A 12,762-nucleotide genomic window follows, 5' to 3' on the forward strand; every position below is an offset into this window, starting at 1 on the left:
GCACACATTCGTTGGTCGCACACCTCACCAATACACCGCTTCGCACCCCCTCCTCGGTCACCTCCTCCGTGACAATCACAGGTGTGCCCTCATTCGCACACCCAACCACGTGCCTCACCACCAACTCCAGCGTGCATTCCCACTCACGCTCTACCATTCCAGGTGTGCATCCTTCTATTCCAGGTGTACATCCTCGCTCACCTGTCACAACCAACTCACTCTCCTTGTCATTCTCACTACTCTCACCTCCATTCTTGACAGCGCACTCACCCTTACTCTTGACAGCGCACTCTTTCCCCATGCACCTGTCCGTCACACACCTTCCTCGCGCACACTCTCCCGTCACACCCTCTGTAACACTCACCACAGGTGTGCATTCTTCCTTGCCTTTGACAGCGCACTCTTTCCCCATGCACCTGTCCGTCACACACCTTCCTCGCACACACTCTCCCGTCACACCCTCTGTAACACTCACCACAGGTGTGCATTCTTCCTTGCCTTTGACAGCGCACTCTTTCCCCATGCACCTGTCCGTCACACACCTTCCTCGCGCACACTCTCCCGTCACACCCTCTGTAACACTCACCACAGCACGCTTCCATGTGCTCCCTCGCACACGCGCTACGACCGACTCGCTCTCGCCAGCACACTCACTCCTTGGCACGCACTTTTTCCTCACACACCCCAGAGTCGGACTTTCTTGCACACCTCCATTTTCGCACACCAGACCTGTCGCACACTTCACCAACGGCCTCTCATGAACACCCGGGTCTATCTCGACCCCCAAGCCTCTTAAATCACCTGGCGCATCATACGCACGACCATATTGGTCACCACTTACACCGGGTCCTCTTCCTCTTCGCTTCTCCTCCATCACCTGCGAATCCCTCATCCGGTTAACGAGCACATCACGATCCAAACACAGACTTTGGACCAATTCTTTTATCTCCTCTTTTATCTCTTTGTTATCCCCTCTCCGTCGCTTCTTAATTTCGCTCACCCCTTCTTCCACTTCTTCTAATTTGTGCCTCACCTCTTTTATTCCCCGGTACGTCTCCTCAAGCTCGTCCTCCAAGGCTACCTTGACCGTTTCCATGTGCGTCCTCACCTGCCGGTCCTTCGTCTCCATTACCTCTATCACCTCGTCCAACCTCGTTGTCAGTCCCTCACGTACCATCTGACATTCCCTCTTCGTCGCTACCAAGTCATCTTTTAGTTCTTTCTGTGTCGCCTTTAAACCTCCTAATACCGCAGTGTTCCTTTGAACCTGCTCCACTAACTCCGTCTGTCCCACCGTCAGCTGCTCCACCTCCTGCGTCAGGTCCTCTATGCCCCCTTGTAACTTTACAGTCCCCTTTCTCACCTCCTTCTCCATGTGCTCCTCACAGTGCCTCACCTCCTCGCGCACTCCTCCGACCTCCTCACTCACTCCTCTTCTGATCTCCTCTCCCATCACTTGCATCTCCTGCCCAGATGCCACCCTCATCTGCTCCATTTCCTCCCTGTGAGCATCCAGTTTGGTTTCTACCCCCATTCTGACCCCCTCTATCTGCTGCTCCATTTGTTTAACTTCCCTTTCCGCTTGGTCCCTCATGTCCCTCAATTTGCCTTCCATACTGTTTTCTAACCCCTCTAACCCATTTTTCACTCCCTCTATCTGATTCTCCTGGGCAGCCATTCTATTTTCTACCCCCATTAACCCATTTTTCACTTCTTTTATCCCGTTGTCTAACCCCTCAAAATTATTGTCTAACTTCCCAAATTTCTTGTCTAACTCCTCAAAATTATTGTCTAACTTCCCAAATTTCTTGTCTAACTCCTCAAAATTATTGTCTAACTTCCCAAATTTCTTGTCTAATCCCTTAAAATTATTGTCTAACCCCTCACCGGTACCCCTCATTTGGCCCTCTAATCGCCCACTATCAACCCTCATTTGGCCCTCCATCCTATCCATTTTTGCATTCAGTTGGGTCAAGAATAATCTGAGGTCAAACCCGGTTTGCCCAGCGTCCCCAGCCGCCACCGCAGGCTCGCCCTCCGCGGCGCCGCTATTTTGGGACCCTTCAACCACGTGAGCGAGCGCGCCATTTTGCGCGCCCGCTACTTCGTGCGTGACGGCGCTATTTTGCGAACCTGCCGCCCTCACTGCTTCGCTCTCCTCATGTCCCTTAATTTGGTCCTGGACCGACCCTGCTTCACTCTCCCCTACCGGACCCCAGCCGTCTTGATCCTCCATAGCGCGACTTTCAAAATTCGAGTTTCGTAACACCAATCCAAATTTTGCTGTTATAATTTCGTCGAGCGCAGTAACCGCGGGACCGCGCTCCGGATCGATTTGGTCGAGCGCCGTACGCGCTCCGGCTCGATTTTCCCTCCCAAAATTTGGGCCTAACTAATTTAGTCCCGGGTCCGAATCTCACTCCTCGACACCAATTGTTACAGACACGACTTTGATGTTAAGGTGGGCCGAACGGAATGGCCGTCGTGTCCGCACAAATTACCCGATTGTACTCGAACGTTGACGAAGCCGCGCCACGCTGGCTCAATAAGGAAAAAGAAGACACACGGCTGAATTATAATGACAGACACCAGGGATACGGTTCTCAAGACCTCCGGAGGAGATTATATTCGTGCGGAAGGTCAGATTACAGGGACGAGAGGTACAACATAGAAAGACAAGCACTTAGACACAATCTTATATTATTCCCCAACAGACGACAGGCAAACGGGACAAGGCTGACTCACACGGGGGTTGATGGAAAGGACAGGCGGGTAGCGATGGCTCCAGGTGCACCTGTGCTCAAAGGTTAGAATCGACCCGGTCCGGTCCAGAGATGCGGGAGGTTTCACAGCGCTCGGAGGGGACGTTCTTTCACAGGCGGGCCTTTCTCTCTCAGCGCTCGCAGGTCCTTCTTTCTCCAGCTCGGGGCGCATCTGACGTCACATCCGGCGCGTGGCCGCGTATATCCGGCGGGGAGTCACACGCCCTCGGCTCGTTAGCTCCGCCTCGTGGAATCGGCACGTTGCTTCTCATTGGGTGCGTGCGGGGGGTTTACCAGGCTCCGCCCTTGACGAGGAGCTGACAAGGAGCCCCTTCGTGGTAACCCTGTGGAGCGCATGGTCTGGAGCGCATCGTCTGGAGCGCATCGTCGATGGCGGCGAACCGAGCCGGTGGGAGGACGCACACTCCCCCCCGCGCAGCGCCGTGCCCCTCTGTTGTTGTAGACGGGGAAGAAGATGGGAGGAGGTATGGGAAAGGTCCTAAACTCACTACTGATGCCATATAATCACATTCTGGTGCAACGAAGAGTCATGATTAATGGAGACGAGGCCTTAACTGACATAGACTAAGAATAACTAGGAAGATGTCCGAAAGTTGTCTACGTGTGGTGCGGTGGACCTGGGCACGACATTTAATGGGGGAATAAGGGGAAGGTCGGCTCTACTGATTGTTATTTACATGCAATGGGACTAGGGAATGGGGGATTGGGGAAAGTTGGGGAGTATTGGAGAAAATAGGGGAATATTTACAAGCGGATATGGAGGCCAAATTCCATATGCGCAACAATATATACAGTGGAACCTTGACTTACGAGTGCCCCAACTTACGAGTTTTTCGAGATACGAGCCGTCGCTCCGGCAGTTTATTGCTTTGAGATGCGAGCCGAGATCCGAGTTACGAGCTTTCGCCACCCGGTCACGTGGTTATCTTGCCGTGCACGTACAGTACGTATCTCTGTCGTATAGCGCTGCATTTTTTTTTTCGCATTTTGGTTATTTCGAGTTCACGCCGCCAGGTGGGTTGTTCTGGTCACGTGGTTATCTTGCCGTGCACGTACAGTACGTATCTCTGTCGTATAGCGCTGCGTTTTTGTTTTCGCATTTTGGTTATTTCGAGTTTACGCCGCCAGGTAGGTTCTGGTCACGTGGTTATCTTGCCGTTCAAGTACAGTACGTATCTCTGTCGTATAGCGCTGCGTTTTTGTTTTCGCATTTTGGTTATTTCGAGTTTACGCCGCCAGGTAGGTTCTGGTCACGTGGTTATCTTGCCGTTCAAGTACAGTACGTATCTCTGTCGTATAGCGCTGCGTTTTTGTTTTCGCATTTTGGTTATTTCGAGTTTACGCCGCCAGGTAGGTTCTGGTCACGTGGTTATCTTGCCGTTCAAGTACAGTACGTATCTCTGTCGTATAGCGCTGCGTTTTTGTTTTCGCATTTTGGTTATTTCGAGTTTACGCCGCCAGGTAGGTTCTGGTCACGTGGTTATCTTGCCGTTCAAGTACAGTACGTATCTCTGTCGTATAGCGCTGCGTTTTTGTTTTCGCATTTTGGTTATTTCGAGTTTACGCCGCCAGGTAGGTTCTGGTCACGTGGTTATCTTGCCGTTCAAGTACAGTACGTATCTCTGTCGTATAGCGCTGCGTTTTTGTTTTCGCATTTTGGTTATTTCGGAAAATTTCATGTTCATGTCGAACATTTCATGTTCATGTTCATGTTTTCATGTTCATGCCATGCCAGGCCACAACTTGTTCAGAGTGCCGGCGATAGCTCGCCTTCTCTTTGTGGAAAACACGGTGAGATCCTTAACATCCAACAACTAATGGGACGCAAACGGGGCGCCCAGTTTAGCGGTACACACATTGATGAATCACCCTGCCTGTGATTCACCCATGACAGGTTATAGCTGGGTCGGGATTCAAACCCAGGCTGGACAGTTTAGACTTTAGAGTCAAGTGTGCGTACCTCCAGTCCAGGCCATCCTGCCAACTTGTATGCTGCATACAGGTGAAATATAAAGCGCGAGATATTTTTATATATACTGTATATATTTTTAAAAATTGGTGTGGTTTTTGGCGGGCTGGAACGGATTAATAGCATTTCAATGGGGAAATTTGATTTGAGATACGAGCAATTTGAGTTACGAGCTCGGTCACGGAACGAATTAAACTCGTAAGTCAAGGTTCCACTGTATATATATATATATATATATATATATATATATATATATATATATATATATATATATATATATATATATATATATATATATATATATATATATATATATTGTAACGAATGTGGAAACGTTACAATGTGAACGTTACAAACGTACGGTACCACCCTGTAATGTAAATAATGGTCGCAGTCAGCGTCCTAGTTAATTGCATGAAATGTACACGCAGGTCACGATATATCTTTTAAATAGTGTATTTCCTTATTCCATGTAGGCTAAGTATGTGTTTTCCCACTAGATTGACCTTGCATTGTATCAAACAAAATAAGCGTAGGCCCTTCCAATTGCCCCAAAACCTCCCTTCCAATTGCCTTCCGCATTTTGGCCGGTTTTCTTCAAACCACCATTGGCCACGAGGTAAGGTTGGGGAAGAAAGGCGTGTCTCCACCTCGTCATAAGAAGGAAGGAGTGAAACAGCCAATCAACACCGCGGTGAGTGACCCGGTAGGCGTGCCCTCGGAGTCGGCGGCTTGATTTCGCTCGAGGTGATAAAAGCGACTGCAAGGGACTGCTTTGGGAGATGAGCTGGAGATGACCCTGGGAGGAGCAAAGAGGCTGCACCAAAGAGAGGCGGTGAGATGCGAAACGCTCCAAGCCAAAGAGGAGAGGTACTCGGCAAGGAGACCAGCTTTGGAGAGACGCGCTGAAAGGAGGGAGACGGCTCCACCCCAAGAGAGGAGCAGGTGTGCCGAACCAGCGCGTGCCGTCGACCACAGCGGATACACGACGGAGGGTTTCCCGCCAAAACCGCGAGGAATTGCGAACGGCGGCCTCCCGACCTTGCCTGCCTCTCAAGCGATCCATCTCAAGCCCTACCTGCCTGCATTATCCCCTGTGTAAGTGTGAACGTCCTGTCCTGCTCGTTTGTCTTGGGGCTAAGTAAAAATGAATAGTGTAAGTTAAGGATTCGCTGTGTTACTGCTTCTTCCATCCATTGCTTGTGTGTGTATAATAAAATCTGTTCTTCCGCCGTATTCTTCTTCTTCTTCTTTTTTATTCTCTTTCGGTCGCTTTAGAGATTTCCCGATTGAATGTCTGTGGGGCGATCTGGTCAACGTCGGGTGGAATCGGGTTTTAATCGGGGAGTAACTGTTCGGACGCGGTTAAATACACCACCGCTCGGTCAATATAACATCTAAAAGCCGCGTCTGTAACATTTGGTGTCAGGAGTGGGATTTGGAACCCTGGACCAAATTTTGGACACCAAATTGTACAAATTGTCTGTAACATTTGGTGTCAGGAGTGTCGGATTCGGACCTGGGACTAAATTCATTTAGCCCAAATTTTGGAACACCAATTGTACCATTAGGGTAACAATTGGTGTCGAGGAGTGAGATTCGATCCGGAGCGCGTTTTACGCGCTCGAAATTATAACGGCGAAATTTGATTTTGTTTTACGAAAAAAAAATAAAACCCGAATTTTGAGATCGCGCCATGGACAATCAAGGCGATCGGATGTCGGTGGGAGAGATAGACCGGGTGGAATCGACCCAGGACCTCGGGGAAATGTATGTGGAGGAAAGGGAGAAGAAAAATGGCAATGTGGTTGCGGAGGTTTCAGACGCACAAAATGGCGCTCTCGCGCACATGGTTATTGCGGCACCAAAGTTAGCCGCGCTCGTGGTCGCGGCAGCCAAGCCAGAGATGCCAGGGTACATGCGAGCCTTCATGGCCCAATTCATGGTGGAAATGCAGAGAGAAAACGACATTATGGAACGAATAGAAAACAGAATGAGGGCCGATAGGGAGGAAAGGGAGCAGAGGGACAGAGACCGCAAGTTGGGCGAAAGGGTCCCAGGGGTGCACAAGGAAGTAACGCGGGTCGAAAAGCGCTGGTTGAGCGAAGCGGAGGAAAGCACGGGTACAATGACGGGGGTAGAAATCGCGACACGGGGTTTAGAAAAGCCGGCGACCGCTGAGGTAGAGGAGGGTGTTTTATTAAAGCCAACGGTCGTCGAGGTTAATAAAGAAAAAGCAGTAGCGGGAATAATTAAAATTGAAGAGATGACGGAGGTAGCCCGGGAATTGCAGGGAGAAATGGATTATGTACAAAGTCCCTGCTCACATCACGATGCTGTGCTTAACCCGAATGGAAGTTTGCAGGTTCGCGTGGAGAAAAGGATCCCCCAGGTGAGTCGTGCTGTTGTGTATTGTGCGGGGAGATTTTGTAAGAGGATGTTTGGCGACAAAAGAATTGTCTCGCGATTGGGATCGATATGGCACCCGGGCGTTGGTGAAGGGTCCCGTGTGAGTGGAAATGGCACGCGTGGGAGAAAAAAGTGTGCGTCGGCGAGTGGGTGTGTTATAAAGTGTGGGAGTGAAACCGAGTGCGAGCGAGAATGCATGTCGGGGTGTACGGAGAGTGACACGAATAGTGAGTTGGTGGTGGCGCAGGTGCGAGAGGGCACATCGGAGCGCGAGTGTGAAACCGACTGCGAGCGAGAATGCACGTCGGGGTGTGCGGAGTGTGACACGAATAGTGAGTTGGTGGTGGCGCAGGTGCGAGAGGGCACATCGGAGCGCGAGTGTGAAACCGAGTGCGAGCGAGAATGCACGTCGGGGTGTGCGGAGTGTGACACGAATAGTGAGTTGGTGGTGGCGCAGGTGCGAGAGGGCACATCGGAGCGCGAGTGTGAAACCGAGTGCGAGCGAGAATGCACGTCGGGGTGTACGGAGTGTGACACGAATAGTGAGTTGGTGGTGGCGCAGGTGCGAGAGGGCACATCGGAGCGCGAGTGTGAAACCGACTGCGAGCGAGAATGCACGTCGGGGTGTGCGGAGTGTGACACGAATAGTGAGTTGGTGGTGGCGCAGGTGCGAGAGGGCACATCGGAGCGCGAGTGTGAAACCGAGTGCGAGCGAGAATGCACGTCGGGGTGTACGGAGTGTGACACGAATAGTGAGTTGGTGGTGGCGCAGGTGCGAGAGGGCACATCGGAGCGCGAGTGTGAAACCGAGTGCGAGCGAGAATGCACGTCGGGGTGTACGGAGTGTGACACGAATAGTGAGTTGGTGGTGGCGCAGGTGCGAGAGGGCACATCGGAGCGCGAGTGTGAAACCGAGTGCGAGCGAGAATGCACGTCGGGGTGTACGAAGTGTGACACGGAGAGTAAGGTGGTGGTGGAACGTGTGCGAGGAAGCACACCTGAGTTGGTCATGGCGCGGGTGTGGGAGAGCCCATGTGAGCGCGTTAGTGGGTGGATGCAAGAGTGCACGCCCATGGTGAGTGTTACGGAGGACGTAACGGAGGAGAGGTGTGGACCAAAGTGTGCGCAAGAGTGTGCGCGAGAGGTGTGGTGTGTAACAGGGAGAGCGTTGGTGGAATGTACGGACGGCGTTGGAACGCCAGGTTTTGTGAGGGTGAAAGGGGTAGCGTATGCTTGTAAGCATGCAAGTAAAGCATCGATGGTAACCAGGTTAGCGGTTAGGGCGACGGATAGCCGATGCGAGCGCTCGGTGCGAGGGGGGGTGCTTTGTTGGGTGCGAGGCCCGGCGCGGGTCGATGCTGCGTCGCTTCTCTTCTCTTCGAAGCGTCGTTGCCGATTCGGGCTTGGCCCCGCCCCGCACGGTCGAGTCCGGGCTTTGCCGGGCGAGGCGACCGGTCCGGTTCAAGGGCGAGTGGGAGGAGGCGGAACGGTGCCCCCTCGTGGGGACGGGGTTCCGACCGGGGGAGATTGAGCCATCGGGCCCGGGACCGCAAGGTGCCGCGCCGAGATGGTGCGTGGAGCCTCGGTCCAACCAAACCACCTCCCTTGAACCGAAAGCCGGACGGATTCAACCTGCAGGCAACCAAACCACCCGAATTCATTGCTCGGCTTTACGAAGCCGAGTTTAATGATGTCATGACGCACCGAGGCTAGGATATAGCGGACTGTGATGATGGTGATCGTGATAGTGATAGTGTTTTGATCCGAAATTTAGAAAAGTGAATAGAATTGGCAGTAAATGGAAAATTTTTGAATTGGTTGGAATCTGGACGAACAAAATTGATAGTGAGAGACCCCCGATGTGGTGGGATGGCAAATCCACCATCCTTCCCATGGTGGGGGCAAATGCGCAATAGTTTATGGGGTGGCTATGACAACCGAGCCAGGGAGGGCTTGGATAATTGTAGGGATCTAGCGAAGATGACATTAGGTAACGTTAAGTTTAGTTAGTGACTGATACCTGTAGTGGGGACGCAGATAGATTAGTGTGGATTATAATGACGTGGGAGCGCAATAGTTTAAAGGGACGACTGGGAAGCGCAAGTTTCAGAGGGGAGTAGTTAGCTGAGATGATGCCGTGTGTGTGAGGATTGAACAGGTGAGAATGGAACAGGTGTGATTGCACAGGTGTGCAACTGAACAGGTGAATGGAGCAGTGTATGAGGGAGTAGTGGTGATTGCGTGTTGTGCTGACCAAATGGTCCAGGAAGAAAGGAGGGTGCAGGTGGCACCAGGTATGATTGCACAGGTGTGCAACGACAGGTGAATGAAGAACAGGTGTATGTGGCTGTGTGGAATAAATGGTAGTGTGGAATATCTGGAGTATTGGAATGGATGGTCGTGGAGTGAGAATGGTGGAAATTGTGGAGTGGAGTGGATGGTGCGAAGGTGTGAATGGGGGAAGAGTGGACCCCCATCACGGATACCCGGGGCGGGTAGTGTAAGTGTTAGGTAGAGGGTACAGGTAAATTGTGGTTGGATATTGGCATCTGTGGTGCGGGTGACAGAATGGTATGTGGATGGGTGCGTTGGTGTTGTGGAAATGGCTGGGCGTGTAGCCTGTTAGTGTGAGTAGTTGGTTTGGGCACCCCACCACTGTGAGGATGTCGGCCAGGTGAGGCCGCAGGTGGGCTCTGGGAGCCGGTAGTAGTTGTTGTGGATGGGGCCCGAGGATCCGGAGGACGGACCCGGGTAGCCCAGTGCCAGAGGGCACCATGGGGTGACAGAGCCAGGAGAGGGGCTGTCCCCAGGTAATTAGGTTAGGGTGAGGAGCTAGGTAAGCTCGGGTGGCAACTACAGTGGTGGAGGTGTGCAGGTGGGTAGACCTGTTGGGAGAGGTACACGTCGCAGCCCAGAAATTGTGCTAGAGCACCGGGAGATGAATCGGGGGAGTGAGACCCCAAATTGAGAAGCACCACAGTTTGGCCAATGGGAATTGGTTATTAGAACCCATAGTGTAAGTTGGCCAATGGATTGGCAGGGAAAGACCCCGGGTAGTGTAAAGTGTGTTAAAGTCATTTAGAGGATAGTTAGGATGAAGGATCTCCTCGCACCATCTGCATCCACTCACCTGAGGTGACAGGTACTCCACACCATGCCATGTTTTGATTATTTTTTATGATGCAAATGTTTGGATTGTGAGACGCATCATGACGTGGGTGTGACATTGTGCGTAATTCCATCTCTCCCTCCTTATGAGGATTGATGATGAATTGGTGATGGCAAATTTTGAAGTAAAGGGATTGTGGAGACGAATTTGGTATAGGGGAAATATGGGGAAGACGTGACAGTAGTGACGAATTTGTAAATGGGTAGATTTTTTGTACATATGGGGTAAGGGTAGGGTAGGTGGCAGGGGGGTGACGTACGGTAGGGACGAGCTTTCTCACTTCGCCCTCCGTACGCATTTCACCTTGCATTGCCTTATTGACGTGCACCCTTGTGACCTTACCCCTCGCTCAATTGTCTTTCTTTTGTCTCCCACATGACCTGTGCGCCATTGGGTGCCGAGGGGAGCGTGCGTGAGGTGGCCATTGTGCGCCCGAGATTCCCAGAACCAGCATGCATTGCGTTGATGTACCACTGTATGGACCGCTGTTCTGCGGCCAAGTACCACTTGATGGACCCCAGGTTCTGGGGCAGGGCACCTCTGTTGGAGACCGGCCATAGTGGTCAGGGAATCTTGCTTGCGGACCTCGGTAAGGTGGCACCTATGCCAAACAGGTGGACCACCCTGAGTTGGCCCCTGAGGCCCTAAATAAAAACGAACACAAGTTGTGCTTTTTATTATGTCCAAATAGGCCGCATGAAGCCAGAAGACGTCGGGAAGAACATCGGCCCAGCAGAGAAAGAGAAGACCACCACCAGTTGTTTTGTTGTGTTTATTATGAACCATGGTGACTGCGCACCGGATGGTGCTTTTGGGTGCTTTGTGGTGCTTTGTGGTGTTTGGTGCTTTTGGGTGCTTTGGTGGTATTGGTACTGGTGCATCGATGCAATGCGTGCTGTCTCCTCCCTCCCAACAGGAATTTCTTTCTCTTGTTCCCTAAAAAAAAAAAAAAAAAAAAAAAACACAGGTCCTGGGTTGCGTTGTAAATAAGAAATCACGTCATTGTAAATAATGCTCCCCACCGTAAATGTATAGTTTGAGAATAATTCCGTAATTCGGTTAGCTGTGGGCTTGAGTCTGTTAGACAGGATGCAATGCAATAGGGGGACATACTTATTTGTGTTTTAAAATTGTCACACTCAGGGTCAGGTTAATTGTAGAGGGAATCACACCTACGTGTCACACTAAGTTAAAGTCTAATAGGCCCGAGCACGGGCCTGAAGAAAGGAGGGTGCCGTGTAACGAATGTGGAAACGTTACAATGTGAACGTTACAAACGTACGGTACCACCCTGTAATGTAAATAATGGTCGCAGTCAGCGTCCTAGTTAATTGCATGAAATGTACACGCAGGTCACGATATATCTTTTAAATAGTGTATTTCCTTATTCCATGTAGGCTAAGTATGTGTTTTCCCACTAGATTGACCTTGCATTGTATCAAACAAAATAAGCGTAGGCCCTTCCAATTTCCCCAAAACCTCCCTTCCAATTGCCTTCCGCATTTTGGCCGGTTTTCTTCAAACCACCATTGGCCACGAGGTAAGGTTGGGGAAGAAAGGCGTGTCTCCACCTCGTCATAAGAAGGAAGGAGTGAAACAGCCAATCAACAACGCGGTGAGTGACCCGGTAGGCGTGCCCTCGGAGTCGGCGGCTTGATTTCGCTCGAGGTGATAAAAGCGACTGCAAGGGACTGCTTTGGGAGATGAGCTGGAGATGACCCTGGGAGAGGAGCAAAGAGGCTGCACCAAAGAGAGGCGGTGAGATGCGAAACGCTCCAAGCCAAAGAGGAGAGGTACTCGGCAAGGAGACCAGCTTTGGAGAGACACGCTGAAAGGAGGGAGACGGCTCCACCCCAAGAGAGGAGCAGGTGTGCCGAACCAGCGCGTGCCGTCGACCACAGCGGATACACGACGGAGGGTTTCCCGCCAAAACCGCGAGGAATTGCGAACGGCGGCCTCCCGACCTTGCCTGCCTCTCAAGCGATCCATCTCAAGCCCTACCTGCCTGCATTATCCCCTGTGTAAGTGTGAACATCCTGTCCTGCTCGTTTGTCTTGGGGCTAAGTAAAAATGAATAGTGTAAGTTAAGGATTCGCTGTGTTACTGCTTCTTCCATCCATTGCTTGTGTGTGTATAATAAAATCTGTTCTTCCGCCGTATTCTTCTTCTTCTTCTTTTTCATTCTCTTTCGGTCGCTTTAGAGATTTCCCGATTGAATGTCTGTGGGGCGATCTGGTCAACGTCGGGTGGAATCGGGTTTTAATCGGGGAGTAACTGTTCGGACGCGGTTAAATACACCACCGCTCGGTCAATATAACATCTAAAAGCCGCGTCTTTTGCTTTTGCTTTCGTTCTAAAAAAACTTTCGTTCTTTTGCTCTAAAAGCCGATTGCTTTCGTGATTTCTTAATTGAGTTCCTGTGGTGCGATTTC

This window comes from Myxine glutinosa, chromosome 4 (genome assembly GCF_964187855.1).
Source record: "Myxine glutinosa chromosome 4, kmMyxGlut1.1, whole genome shotgun sequence".
Taxonomy (NCBI): Eukaryota; Metazoa; Chordata; class Myxini; order Myxiniformes; family Myxinidae; genus Myxine; species Myxine glutinosa.